This window comes from Ranitomeya imitator, chromosome 1 (assembly GCF_032444005.1).
Source record: "Ranitomeya imitator isolate aRanImi1 chromosome 1, aRanImi1.pri, whole genome shotgun sequence".
In the NCBI taxonomy this organism is placed as follows: domain Eukaryota; kingdom Metazoa; phylum Chordata; class Amphibia; order Anura; family Dendrobatidae; genus Ranitomeya; species Ranitomeya imitator.
The window spans coordinates 56,303,738-56,318,207 of record NC_091282.1 but is presented as its reverse complement, the minus strand read 5'-3'; positions in this window follow the sequence as shown (position 1 = coordinate 56,318,207).

The following is a 14,470-nucleotide window of genomic DNA, read 5'->3' as shown; positions in this document are numbered from 1 at the left end:
CCATCCTCCCACACTGCGTTCATGCCTCCCCCATCCTCCCACCCTGCGTTCATGGCTCCCCCATCCTTCTCCCCTGCAAGCATGGCTCCCCCATCCTCCCACTCTGCGTTCATGGCTCCCCATCCTTCTCCCCTGCGTTCATGGCTCCCCCATCCTTCTCCCCTGCGTTCATGGCTCCCCCATCCTCCCACTCTGCGTTCATGGCTCCCCCATCCTCCCACTCTGCGTTCATGGCTCCCCATCCTTCTCCCCTGCGTTCATGACTCCCCCATCCTTCTCCCCTGCGTTCATGGCTCCCCCATCCTCCCACCCTGCGTTCATGTCTCCCCCATCCTTCTCCCCTGCGTTCATGGCTCCCCCATCCTTCTCCCCTGCGTTCATGGCTCCCCCATCCTTCTCCCCTGCGTTCATGGCTCCCCCATCCTTCTCCCCTGCGTTCATGGCTCCTCCATCCTTCTCCCCTGCGTTCATGGCTCCCCCATCCTTCTCCCCTGCGTTCATGGCTCCCCCATCCTTCTCCCCTGAGTTCATGGCTCCCCCATCCTTCTCCCCTGCGTTCATGGCTCCCCCATCCTTCTCCCCTGCGTTCATGGCTCCCCCATCCTTCTCCCCTGCGTTCATGGCTCCCCCATCCTTCTCCCCTGCGTTCATGGCTCCCCCATCCTTCTCCCCTGCGTTCATGGCTCCCCCATCCTTCTCCCCTGCGTTCATGGCTCCCCCATCCTTCTCCCCTGCGTTCATGGCTCCCCCATCCTTCTCCCCTGTATGCACGGCTCCCCATCCTTCTCCCCTGTGTGCACGGCTCCCCATCCTTCTCCCCTGTATGCACGGCTCCCCATCCTTCTCCCCTGTATGCACGGCTCCCCATCCTTCTCCCCTGTGTGCACGGCTCCCCATCCTTCTCCCCTGTATGCACGGCTCCCCATCCTTCTCCCCTGTATGCACGGCTCCCCATCCTTCTCCCCTGTATGCACGGCTCCCCATCCTTCTCCCCTGTGTGCACGGCTCCCCATCCTTCTCCCCTGTATGCACGGCTCCCCATCCTTCTCCCCTGTATGCACGGCTCCCCATCCTTCTCCCCTGTATGCACGGCTCCCCATCCTTCTCCCCTGTATGCACGGCTCCCCATCCTTCTCCCCTGTGTGCACGGCACCCCACTTTTTTTCCCTGTCATACTTACCTCTCACCGGCGCGCAGCACAGAACTTCCTGGCATCTCAGCGTCTTCCTTCCTGTCTTCAGCGGTCACATGGTAGCACTAATTAAGGGTGATGAATATGCGCATATTCATCACCCTTAATGATCGGTACCATGTGACCGCTGAAGACAGGACGGCGCTGAGACGCAGTTGCAGCCACCGCTGGAGGAAGGTGAGTATTACGTCTTCAGGGAGGGAGGGAGGCGGGCGGGAAGGAGGGAGGAGGGGGGGGGCGGGAAGGGGGGCGGGAGGAGGGGGGGCGGAAACTTGAAAAAAAAAAAAAAAAAAAAGAAAAAACCTAGCTCAAGGGCGCCCCCCCGCATCCCGCCGCCCTAGGCACGTGCCCTCAAGTGCCTAGTGGCAAATACGGCCCTGCCTGCAGGTGTTTTTTTGGTAAATAAATGGGTGAAAGAGGGTGTCTGTTTTTATATTTAAAATACATGTTTTTAATCTGTGTGTTGATTTTTACTTAACTTACAGTGTTAGTAATCGGGGTGTTTCATAGACACCTCTCTATTACTAATCCTGGGCTTGATGTCAGCTGTGATTTTCAACAAATCACAGTTGTACTTATACTTACCGCTCTGGCAAAAATTAAGAGACCACTGCAAAATGTTCAGTTTGTCTGATTTTTCTCTTCATAGGTATATTTTTGAGTAAATTGTTCTTTTATTCTATAAACTTCTGACAACATGTCTCCAAAGTTCCAAGCAATAAATTTTGTATTTATTTTCTGAAAATGAGAAATGGTCAAAATAACAACAAAATGCATTGATTGCAGACCTCAAATAATGCGGAAAAAAAAATCATTTAGAAACAACAATGCTAATGTTTTAACTCAGGAAGAGTTCAGAAATCAATATTTTGTGGAATAACCATGATTTTTAATCACAGCTTTCATGCGTCTTGGCATGCTTTCCTCAAGTCTCTCACACTGCTTCTGGAGCAAAACTGTAAGCAGTTCTTCTTTGATGTCTTGTTGTGACTATCCATCATCCTTTGATTACATTCCAGAGTTTTTCAATGGGGTTCAGGTCTGGAGAATGGGCTGCCCATGACATGGTTTTGATGTGGAGGTCTGTTAATTTTTGCCAGAGCTGTATATATTACCCCAATTGCCACAGCACAAAAGCAATCAGGAAGAGCTGAGGCGAAACGCAAGAATTAGCGCTTCTAATACAACTCCTGGCAAAAATTATGGAATCACCGTCCTTGGAGGACGTTCATTCAGTTAATTTTGTAGAAAAAAAGCAGATCGCAGACATGGCACAAAACTAAAGTCATTTAAAATGGCAACTTTCTGGCTTTAAGAAACACTAAAAGAAATCAAGAACAAAAAATGTGGTAGTCAGTAATGGTTACTTTTTTTTAACCAAACATAGGGGAAAAATTATGGGGTCACTCAATTCTGAAGAAAAATTATGGAATCATGAAAAACAAACAAAAAAACATTCCAAAACATCCCTAGTATTTTGTTGCACCACCTCTGGCTTTTATAACAGCTTGCAGTCTCTGTGGCATGGACTTAAAGGGAACCTTTCACCCCCCCCCCCCCCCAGGCTTGTTTAACTAAAAGAGCCACCTTGTGCAGCACTAATGCTGCATTCTGTCAAACTGGTTCTTTTAGTTTGGGTCCCTGCCAACGCTGAAATAATCGTTTTTATAACTAGTCCCTCATACCTCTAGTTTGTCAGAGTAAATTTTTTTGGGGGTATGCGCAGTTTGCGCTGCCCTTCGACTCCCATCACATGATGGGAACTTACAGCGCGGGTGCTGGGGACGTTCAGGAAGGAAATGGAGGCGGCGCACAGAGGCCCTGAGTGAGGGCTGGGAGGCGTTTGTGTTAGGGGGAAAGACATGCCCCTCTGACAAACTAGAGGTATGAGGGACTAATTATAAAAACGATTATTTCAGAGTTGGCAGGGAACCGAACTAAAAGAGCCACCTTGACAGAATGCAGAATTAGTCTTGCACAAGGTGGCTCTTTTAGTTAAAAACACCTGGGGGGGGGGGGGGTGACAGGTTCCTTTTAATGAGTGTCAAACAGTACTCTTCATCAATCTGGCTGCAACTTTCTCTGATTGCAGCCCCATATCATCAATGACTGTGGAAATTTGCATGTTCTATTCAGGCAGTCATCTTTATAAATCTCATTTGAACGGCACCAAATAAAAGTTCCAGCATCATCACCTTGCCCAATGCAGATTCGTGATTCATCACTGAATATGACTTTCATCCAGTCATCCACAGTCCACGATTGCTTTTCCTTGGCCCGTTGTAACCTTGTATTTTTCTGTTTAGGTGTTGTCGATGGCTTTCGTTTAGCTTTTCTGCATGTAAATCCCATTTCCTTTAGGCGTTTCTTGTAGTTCGGTCACAGACGTTGACTCCAGTTTCCTCCCATTCGTTCCTCATTTGTTTTGTTGCGCATTTCCTGTTTTGGAGACATATTGCTTTAAGTTTCCGGTCTTGACGCTTTGATGTCTTCCTTGGTCTACCAGTATGTTTGCCTTTAACAACCTTCCCATGTTGTTTGTATTTGGTCCAAATTTTAGACAAAGCTGACTGTGAACAACCAACATCTTTTGCAACATTGCGTGATGATTTACCCTCTTTTAAGAGTTTGATAATCCTCTCCTTTGTTTCAATTGACATCTCTCGAGCAGATCTAATTTGATGCAGGTGTTATTTTTGGGTATGAAAATTCACAGGGTGATTCTATAATTTTTTCCTCAGAATTGAGTGATTCCATAATTTTTTCCCTATGCTTGGTTAAAAAAGTAACCATTACTGACTACCACATTTTTTGTTCTTGATTTCTTTTAGTGTTTCTCAAAGCCAGAAAGTTGCCATTTGAAATGACTTTAGTTTTGTGCCATGTCTGTGTTTTTTTTTTCTACAAGATTAAACAACTGAATGAACATCCTCCAAGGCCGGTTATTCCATAATTTTTGCCAGGGGTTGTAGATGCTGCATTTCTCGTGCGGCTGAGGACTAGTCTTACTAGTGTTGGAAGGGGCCAATATCCATGGACCTTCAAAGCTTTTTAATATCAGCCCTTAACTGTCTGTTTTGCCTTAGCTGGTTATTAAAAATGGAGGGGACCCCAATTAATTTTTTGGGTGAGCACCCATTTTTTAATAATCAGCAAAGAAGAAGCAGACAGCTGTTGACTGATAGGCTGAAAAGGTTAATGTTTATTGGGCCTTTCCCAGCATAATGAGAACAGTTCACAGAAAATAGAAGCCAATGTGGTCTCAAACTTTTGTGCTGTAAAATGGGGGTAGTAAGGGGTAAAGCTGAAAAATGGAACAAAATGGGGGTAATCAGGACAATAACCCTGAAAACAAATGTGGATAGTGAGATCACTTAAAATAACAGAGAATAAAAAGTAATAATAATAATCTTGAAAAAAGAGGCGTAGGTCCAAATGTAGGAGGAAGTGTAGTAGTTGGATGAGCTTGAGGTGGACGTGGTGATGAAGGTGGAAGAGGCAGGGGATGAGGGGATGAGACCTCTCTTAAAAGAGCATAGTATAAAATAAAATAAAAAAGAACAATGTAGATACAGTAGTCGGATGTCCAAGTGGAGGAGGAGGTGGTGTAGGTGGACCTGCAGTAGATGGACATTGCAGTGTAGGTGGAAGAGGCAGGGCTGATGGTATCCAACATTATTTTTGTTTTTTTTCTCTTTCTTTTTTGTGAGGCCCCAAAATAAAACAAATGACAAATAGAATACAACAATGTCTGGTACAGACAAGTCCTGTGGGCTCCACTCCTGGTTTATTTTAATGAATGCGAGAGTGCCCATGTTGGCTTTGGACAGGTGGATGCGCCTATGTGTGATTACATCCTCTGCTGTGATAAACACACGTTGTGACATTACACTTGCATGCCAGCACTTCCAAGTCGAAAAGTACAAGCCTAGGCCATGTGTCCAGTTTGGAAACCAAAAATTTAAATGGACAGAGCCATCACTTAGTACATGCAGACGTGTGGACATGGACACATACTCTTCCACCATGTTGTTATAACGCTGGCACCTGGTTGTACGGACCGTATCAGATGGTGGTGCTAGATGTTGTGGCGTGCTGATGAATTTTTTTCACATTTTAGCCATGCTAACCCTCCCTTCCAAGGTGGTGCCCCAGCTGCGTTGGCGACTTCCTCCGCCTCTGCCTTGTGTTTCTTCTGTCAGGTGGGAACGCTGTCAGTAGTGCCCCTACCAGCGTGAACTTGTATTCACACATTTTGCCATCCCGCTCTAGTAACGGAAGTAAAGATGGTACTTTGTCTTTGCTGCAGGGTGGCCACCCAGTAATCAGTAGGGGTACGATCTGGGCAACTCAGTGGTTGTTGCGCAGGCACAGCAGCATGTATTGGCTCATTTGTGCCAGGCTGCCCAGAGGTAAAGACAAGCTTTCCTCTGTGGAAGGTGTATGGTCTGTGTCCTATATCCTCCCTGCCATGCTTCAGTGATGCCCGTGAGCTACTTTGAGGGCCACCCTGTTGTGTTCACGATATGATGGTGAAGTGTTGTTCCGCGAAGCAACTCACCCGTGCGTGCTGCAGCTGAAACTCCAGTGTTGCTTGCTTCTGCTCGCAGTCTCTGCAGCGTATTCAACTTTTAAGTTCCACCTTGTTGATATGTCGCATATGTGGCGCTGAGCAAAAAGGCAGAAGTGACGCTGCAGAGGAGACAGGCGAGCAGCTGCAGGGTGTGAACGCCATAAGCGGCACAGACAACCTACAATTTCTGCAGCAGTTCTCACATACGGGTAATTTTTAAGAAAGATTGGCACCACTAAACTTAACACATATGCCAGGCAAGGGATGTGCTTCAAACCGGCTAGGAATAGAGCTGCTACCAGAATTCACCCGTTATCGCACACCACCAGGCTGGGATTTAGGTTCAGCGGCACCAACCACTCATCGGTCTCTTGTTTAATCCCTGTCCACAGCTCCTGCGCCGTATGGAACATGCCCCCCAAAATGATGAGTTTGAGAACAGCCTACTGTCTTTTCCCCCTGGCTGTGTTGAAGTTGCTGGTGCAAGTCTTACTGCTAGGTGGTGGAGTAAGAGGAGTAGGAGGCTACATGGGCAGAGCAATGTCCAGCAATAGTTGTAGGACATGTGGTAGAACGCCTTCCACCTCTGTCCCAGCTGCTACATTTACACAGTGTGCAGATAGGGAGATGTAACGTACCTGCCCATACTTACTGGTCCATGTATCGGTACTTATCTAGACCTTGCCACTGATGGCATTGCGCAGTGCACACCTGATTTTGGCTGCAACATGTGTGTTGGGCAGGGATGGGCAACTTGAAACATTAGTGGTGGATGGGAACCACGTACTACGCAACAGCCACCACCATCAGTTTTTTTAAAACGTTTTTTTCTCCATCAGTTGGAATGGCAGCATTTCAAAGGCTAGGAATTTGTAGATGCTGTTACTCAGGACCATGGCCTGTGGGCGGGTAGTGGGGTATTTCCTTTTTATCTATAGGGTTTGGGTGATGGAGAGCTGAACACTTCCATGGGATGGGGTGGAGATGCTTGGTGACACTGCTGGTGGTGGTGCTGTCACATTCTGTCTTTGCCGGTAGGCTGTTGTTCGTCAGCTGGACAAAGAGGTCAAGACAGCAGGAGGAAGCTCACATTTGTCGTGTTTTTTAAGGCGTCTACTGCAGCTCGTAGTTAGAACTCAGATGCAGGTGGCGCCCAGGTTAAGAAAATGTAAAAAAAAAAAAAAAATCAGAAGAGACTGCTTCATGACTTTGGGTTGATACTGCTTGGTCGATTTGCAAGGGGGTGAGGTGGAAGAAAGATGCCCAAGGTCCTCAGGTGAGACCTCTGCACTTTCAGCAGTGGACCCAGTAGAAGGAACTGGAGGCGCTCTCAGCCATCCAGTCTACCACCTCCACATGTTCTTGACTCACTCTCCATCCAGCTCCAGCAGTGCTCATGCCTAAGATATGATGCCCAACATCCTGTGGACTGCATGCACCAGCGGAACGTGTTTCATGTGGACATGTAATTGGCACAGATAAACCATATCATCTGCTTGAAGCGGCTACACCTCCATCTCGACCTTCATTTGATGCTCTCCTCATGTTTCCCCCCCCCCCAACAATAATTCCCAGTAGAGAAGAGGCTGAATTAGGGCACACTGAACCATGCTTCATTACTGTCAGAGTGCATCAGGTTGTTACGGAATGCTGTAACCAGGGTGATAAACAGTATAATGGTCTAAAAAAACTAAAATTGCAAAATATTAAAATTTGAGAATCATCAGTGGTCGATACCCTTTTAAAGGACTGTAAAACTGATTGTATGCAGCATCTTGGGAGTGTTCTCCTGTCTCTATCAGGGTCAGTATAGGAGGACACTTACAGTAGTGTATAAAAGAAAGCGCTCCCACTCTCATCCAGAACGGGAGGATTTGTTCTCACTTCTCATTGGTGTGCTAGCCCAGTTTTTGATAATCAGGGGCTATTAATCTTTTACAGGACCATTTTCAATTTTCCATACTACAGAATTGTATCTTTATAAATGTCGCACTGATGGGCCGTATGGCGTCCAATGTTTTCTGCTCACACCCATCTGATTTCAGTCACATTGCAGCTGAATACAGTAGAGGAAAAACTCCACCGATCTGCCCGACCTGATAGAAGAACATTGCTGAGTGCGGCCGATATTTACAGGATTGCACTCATCTGATATTTATGCCAGCATGGGACACAAAATGTGAATAGTCACATACTCTACTGAACAGGCCGTAAATAAGACAAGTGACGCATAACTATCAGTATGGAGGGGGGAAACAGTTGTGGCCAGAAATACTGCAGCAGTTCATAGATTGGGAGTGTGAGGTTGTATTGTCCTGGGACTTAGGTCAGATCCAGGGTTGTGAAGTCTCCAGGAGGTCCGAGGGGGGAACATTCCTTAATTGATGTAACGAGTCAAATACATGCGACACATTTATTCCAGCTCTGTCACAGGTCGTCAGAATTTTGAAAACTATTAGTACAAAAAAATTAAAATGTGAATATTACCTAACATTACAGATACATTTTTCCTCTGGAAAATATGCCATAGCCCAGAGGTGTCAAACTGCATTCCTCGAGGGCTGCAAACAGGTCATGTTTTCAGGATTTCCTGGTACTGCACAGGTGATAATTTAATCACCTACACAAATAATGAGTTGTTGATTAAATTATCACCTGTGCAGTACAAGGAAATCCTGAAAACATGACCTGTTTGCAGCCCTCGAGGAATGCAGTTTGACACCCCTGCCATAGCCTGTCCCATCAGTGATAGCAGCAGCAGTCAAACCCTCAGCGAAAAGTAGCTTATGTCTTAAGAAAAAAAACAATTATGGATTAAAAAAACAAACAAACAGCTAATCTGGCTGTATGGGCTGCATGGAAGTGCGGGTCTTGTCTCCTGGTGAGGACTACCCTGGTGAGGACTTCCCTGGTGAGGACTTCCCACAGCCTGATACAGATTTAGCTGCAGTTACTCTCCACTAATGTCACCCCGAGCTTTAACATTATAGAAATGAAAACAACTCATAGCTGGCAAACAATTTTATTACAAGTCAAATAGATAGAACTAAATAAGAAAATTATATAAAATATGCATACATACAAATGAATAATAATGAGTTTTAGAAATTAAAACGATGAATTAAGCCACATTAGAGACTAATGACAAAAAAAAGCAAAACACAATTTGTACCAAAATTCCCTGTGCTTTACCTGCAAAAATCCGGATTACTCACCAGTAATGCTCTTTTAGTGAGTCCACGACAGCACCCTACTGGAGAGAGGGATCTGCCCCACAGGAACAGGAAACCTACAGAAAGATAAAAGGGGGCAGTCCGCCTCTCCTCAGTTTTGATTTCAGAGTACCCGGAGGACCGCCAATGTTAGGCAAATATCATTATTTAAATTCAAACGTATTTGCTCTATGTTAGGCAAGAGGAATTTTACTTATTAGTATACACTATATTAACCTAGGAGGGATGTGAGAGGGTGCGGTCGTGGACTCACTAAAAGAGCATTACCGGTGAGTAATCCGGCTTTTTACCCTTCGCCACGACAGCACCCTACTGGAGATTTTCAAGAGACCATCACCTAGGGAGGGACCACCGTGCTGAGGACAGTCCTGCCAAAGTCTAGGTCAGAAGTTGATGATAGGTCAAGCTTATAGTGGTTATCATCAACTTTTGACCTAGACTTTGGCAGGACTGTCCTCAGCACGGTGATCCCTCCCTAGGTGATGGTCTCTTGAAAATCTCCAGTAGGGTGCTGTCGTGGCGAAGGGTAAAAAGCCAGATTACTCACCGGTAATGCTCTTTTAGCGAGTCCACGACAGCACCCTCTCACATCCCTCCTAGGTTTAGTGTATACTAATAAGTAAAATTCCTCTTACCTAACAGAGCAAATAAGTTTGAATTTAAATAATGATATTTGCCTAACATTGGCGGTCCTCCTGGTACTCTGAAATCAAAACTGAGGAGAGGCGGACTGCCCCCTTTTATCTTTCTGTAGGTTTCCTGTTCCTGTGGGGCGGATCCCTCTCTCCAGTAGGGTGCTGTCGTGGACTCACTAAAAGAGCATTACCGGTGAGTAATCCGACTTTTTACCCTTCGCCACGACAGCACCCTACTGGAGATTTTCAAGAGACCATCACCTAGGGAGGGACCACCGTGCTGAGGACAGTCCTGCCAAAGTCTAGGTCAGAAGTTGATGATAGGTCAAGCTTATAGTGGTTATAGAAGGTAGAAGGATCTGACCAAGTTGCCGCCTTACATATAGTTTCAATTGGGACGTCTCCTCTTTCGGCCCAGGAGGATGCCATCGCTCTGGTGGAGTGCGCTGTTATGCCTTCCGGAGGGATTTCTTTCCTCGCGGAATAAGCCAGTTTGATAGACTCTCTGATCCACCGGGATAAGGTGCTTTTTGTGACTCCATGCCCTTTCTTATGACCCTGGAAGGATATGAACAGAGCCCTACACTGTCGCCAGCTTCTGGTTCTTTCAATGTATTTTAAAACTACTCTTCTAACATCTAGAGTGTGATATTTTTGTTCTTCAGGGGTGGAGGGATTACTGAAGAAGGTGGGCAGGAGTATTTCTTGTGATCTATGAAATTTTTTTGCTACCTTGGGAAGGTAGGAGGGGTCTGGTTTGAGAATCAATTTATCCTGAAAAGTTAGTAGGAAAGGTAGATCTATAGAAAGAGCTTGGATATCCCTGATTCTCCTAGCTGAAGTCAGTGCTACCAAGAGGGCCATTTTAAGTGATAGGTGTTTAATGGGAATTGAGTCTATTGGTTCAAATGGAGAGTCTGTTAGGGCTTGTAAAACTAAATTTAAATCCCAGGGTGGAATTCTAGGTATGTTAATGGGATTTATCCTTTCGCAAGCTGGACGGACGGACGGAGGGAGGGCCGACGGGACGGACGGAGGGCGGGCCGACGGGACGGACGGAGGGCCGACGGGACGGACGGAGGGAGGGCCGACGGGACGGACGGACGGAGGGAGGGCCGACGGACGGACGGAGGGAGGGCCGACGGGACGGACGGACGGAGGGAGGGCCGACGGGACGGACGGACGGACGGAGGGAGGGCCAACGGGACGGACAGACGGACGGCCGACGGGACGGACGGAGGGAGGGCCGACGGGACGGACGGACGGAGGGAGGGCCGACGGGACGGACGGACGGACGGAGGGAGGGCCGACGGGACGGACGGAGGGAGGGCCGACGGGACGGACGGACGGACGGAGGGAGGGCCGACGGGACGGACGGAGGGAGGGCCGACGGGACGGACGGACGGACGGAGGGAGGGCCGACGGGACGGACGGAGGGAGGGCCGACGGGACGGACGGACGGACGGAGGGAGGGAGGGCCGACGGGACGGACGGACGGAGGGAGGGAGGGCCGACGGGACGGACGGACGGAGGGAGGGCCGACGGGACGGACGGAGGGAGGGCCGACGGGACGGACGGACGGACGGAGGGCCGACGGGACGGAGGGAGGGCCGACGGGACGGACGGAGGGAGGGCCGACGGGACGGACGGACGGAGGGAGGGCCGACGGGACGGCCGACGGGACGGACGGACGGAGGGAGGGCCGACGGGACGGACGGACGGAGGGAGGGCCGACGGGACGGACGGACGGAGGGAGGGCCGACGGGACGGACGGACGGAGGGAGGGCCGACGGGACGGACGGACGGAGGGCCGACGGGACGGACGGACGGAGGGCCGACGGGACGGACGGAGGGAGGGCCGACGGGAGGGAGGGCCGACGGGACGGACGGAGGGCCGACGGGACGGACGGAGGGACGGCCGACGGGACGGCCGACGGGACGGAGGGAGGGCCGACGGGACGGAGGGAGGGCCGACGGGACGGCCGACGGGACGGAGGGAGGGCCGACGGGACGGAGGGAGGGCCGACGGACGGAGGGAGGGCCGACGGGACGGACGGACGGAGGGAGGGCCGACGGGACGGACGGAGGGAGGGCCGACGGGACGGACGGAGGGAGGGCCGACGGGACGGACGGCCGACGGGACGGACGGAGGGAGGGCCGACGGGACGGACGGAGGGAGGGCCGACGGGACGGACGGAGGGAGGGAGGGCCGACGGGACGGACGGACGGAGGGAGGGCCGACGGGACGGACGGACGGAGGGCCGACGGGACGGACGGAGGGAGGGCCGACGGGACGGACGGAGGGAGGGCCGACGGGACGGACGGACGGAGGGCCGACGGGACGGACGGACGGAGGGAGGGCCGACGGGACGGACGGAGGGAGGGCCGACGGGACGGACGGACGGAGGGAGGGCCGACGGGACGGACGGCCGGCCGACGGGACGGACGGACGGAGGGCCGACGGGACGGACGGACGGAGGGCCGACGGGACGGACGGAGGGAGGGCCGACGGGACGGACGGACGGACGGAGGGCCGACGGGACGGACTTTTTTTTTTTTTTTAGGAATTATATTCATCAATGTAATATTATCAGACGCCCACAGTGTCATCCCTTTGGGTCCTCACATGGATTGTGGGGTCACCAGCATTCCACTTGGTGAAGAGAAGTCCAGTGATGAAATGACATCTGCAGGGAGGTCACTGCTCTGGGAGACACAGGATGGGGAAAGCCACAATACCTAGAATAAAACAGAAAAAATCATGCAGAAAACTCCATACAAGTAGTGGCTGACACCAGTGGCCACCGGGCTAATACTGAACAGAACAGCGTGCGAGGAGAGAATAAAGCCCGGGATCTGGAGACATTCGCTCCCAGAGGTCATAGGTCAGTCATCAACCTGACATCATGTGTCCCCACTAATATTAATGAGAAAACGTTTTATGTAAAAAAACAGAACAGGACCGACTCCTCACCTTCAGGCAGAGATTCTCATGTTAATATCAATCCCTCAGATCCCCAACATCATTCATCCCCTCCCCTGTTCGCCCTTCCCACCGCAAGTGACAGGACATGTAACATCAGCCCCCTACCCCCCGCAGACCCATGCGAATAACATTAGCCCCATTCCGCAGGTAGACCCCCCTGCACGCAGACCCCCCCCCACGCATGCAACATGACCCCCTTCCCCACTGAGACCAACACACAGACTCCCCCCACACAGGCAACATGACCCCCTTCCCCAGACCCCCATTACACAGCCCCCCACGCGTGAAACATGACCCCCTTCCCAATAGAGACCCCCATCACGCAGCCTCCCTTCCCCACAGAGACTCCCAGCACGAAGCCCAACTTCCCAACAGACACACAACCCCGCCCAAAGGAACATAACCCCCTTCTCCTAGAGACCCCCAGCACCCAGCCCTGCTCGCAAGGAACATGACCCCCTTCTCCTAGAGACCCCCAGCCCTGCTCGCAAGGAACATGACTCCCTTTCCCCACAGGGACCTCAAGCACGCAGTCACCCTTCTACAGGCAGCCCCCCACACAAGCAACGTCACCCCCCTTCCCCAGGCAGACCCCCAGCACGCAATCCCAGGCATGCAAGGTCACCCCCCTTCCCCAGGCAGACCCCCAGCACGCAATCCCAGGCATGCAAGCAACGTCACCCCCCTTCCCCAGGCAGACCCCCAGCACGCAATCCCAGGCATGCAAGGTCACCCCCCTTCCCCAGGCAGACCCCCAGCACGCAATCCCAGGCATGCAAGCAACGTCACCCCCCTTCCCCAGGCAGACCCCCAGCACGCAATCCCAGGCATGCAAGCAACGTCACCCCCTTATCCCAGGCAGACCCCCAGCACGCAATCCCAGGCATGCAAGCAACGTCACCCCCCTTCCCCAGGCAGACCCAAAGCACGCAATCCCAGGCATGCAAGCAACGTCACCCCCCTTCCCCAGGCAGACCCCCAGCACGCAATCCCAGGCATGCAAGCAACGTCACCCCCTTACCCCAGGCAGACCCAAAGCACGCAATCCCAGGCATGCAAGCAACGTCACCCCCCTTCCCCAGGCAGACCCAAAGCACGCAATCCCAGGCATGCAAGCAACGTCACCCCCCTTCCCCAGGCAGACCCCCAGCACGCAATCCCAGGCATGCAAGCAACGTCACTCCCTTACCCCAGGCAGACCCCCAGCACGCAATCCCAGGCATGCAAGCAACGTCACCCCCTTCCCCAGGCAGACCCAAAGCACGCAATCCCAGGCATGCAAGCAACGTCACCCCCTTACCCCAGGCAGACCCCCAGCACGCAATCCCAGGCATGCAAGCAACGTCACCCCCTTACCCCAGGCAGACCCAAAGCACACAATCCCAGGCATGCAAGCAACGTCACCCCCCTTCCCCAGGCAGACCCCCAGCACGCAATCCCAGGCATGCAAGCAACGTCACCCCCTTACCCCAGGCAGACCCAAAGCACACAATCCCAGGCATGCAAGCAACGTCACCCCCTTCCCCAGGCAGACCCCCAGCACGCAATCCCAGGCATGCAAGCAACGTCACCCCCTTCCCCAGGCAGACCCAAAGCACGCAATCCCAGGCATGCAAGCAACGTCACCCCCTTACCCCAGGCAGACCCAAAGCACGCAATCCCAGGCATGCAATTAACGTCACCCCCCTTCTCCCCAGGCAGACCCCCCCCCCAGCATGTAAATGCAGCCCCATGCAAGTAACATCACCCCCTTCTCCCTCCAGCATGCACATGCAGCCCCATGGAAGCAACATCCCCCCTTCTCCCCAGGCAGACCCCCCTCCAGCATGTACATGCAGCCCCATGCAAGTA